The sequence below is a fragment of the Nestor notabilis genome, unplaced genomic scaffold, assembly GCF_000696875.1.
Source record: "Nestor notabilis isolate BGI_N333 unplaced genomic scaffold, ASM69687v1 scaffold17607, whole genome shotgun sequence".
In the NCBI taxonomy this organism is placed as follows: domain Eukaryota; kingdom Metazoa; phylum Chordata; class Aves; order Psittaciformes; family Psittacidae; genus Nestor; species Nestor notabilis.
Genome location: NW_009937093.1, coordinates 5,406 through 5,755, shown reverse-complemented (window position 1 = coordinate 5,755; position 350 = coordinate 5,406).

The following is a 350-nucleotide window of genomic DNA, read 5'->3' as shown; positions in this document are numbered from 1 at the left end:
CCTGCAGCCACCAGTGTGCGTCGCAGGGGTGCCAGGGTGCCACCGAGCCAGGAGTAACCCCTGGAACCACTGCTGCCATGGCCAGCATGGAGCCACAGCAGTCTGGGCACCCCCTGGGAACGGAGGGCACTCCCTGACACGTCTGGGAACCCCCACAAGAGGCAGTGTGGATCGCAGTGGCACAGGCACACCTTGGTGGCACTGCACTGGGGCAGGAGACAGGACATCCAAGGCAGAGCCTGACCCTCTGGGGTACCCTCCTGCAAGCAGGACCTGGGTACCACAGAGGAATAGGGAGCTGCTGCTCATGTTCAGGCTGCTGCTATTGCTGAAGGTATCTCCCATCAAAA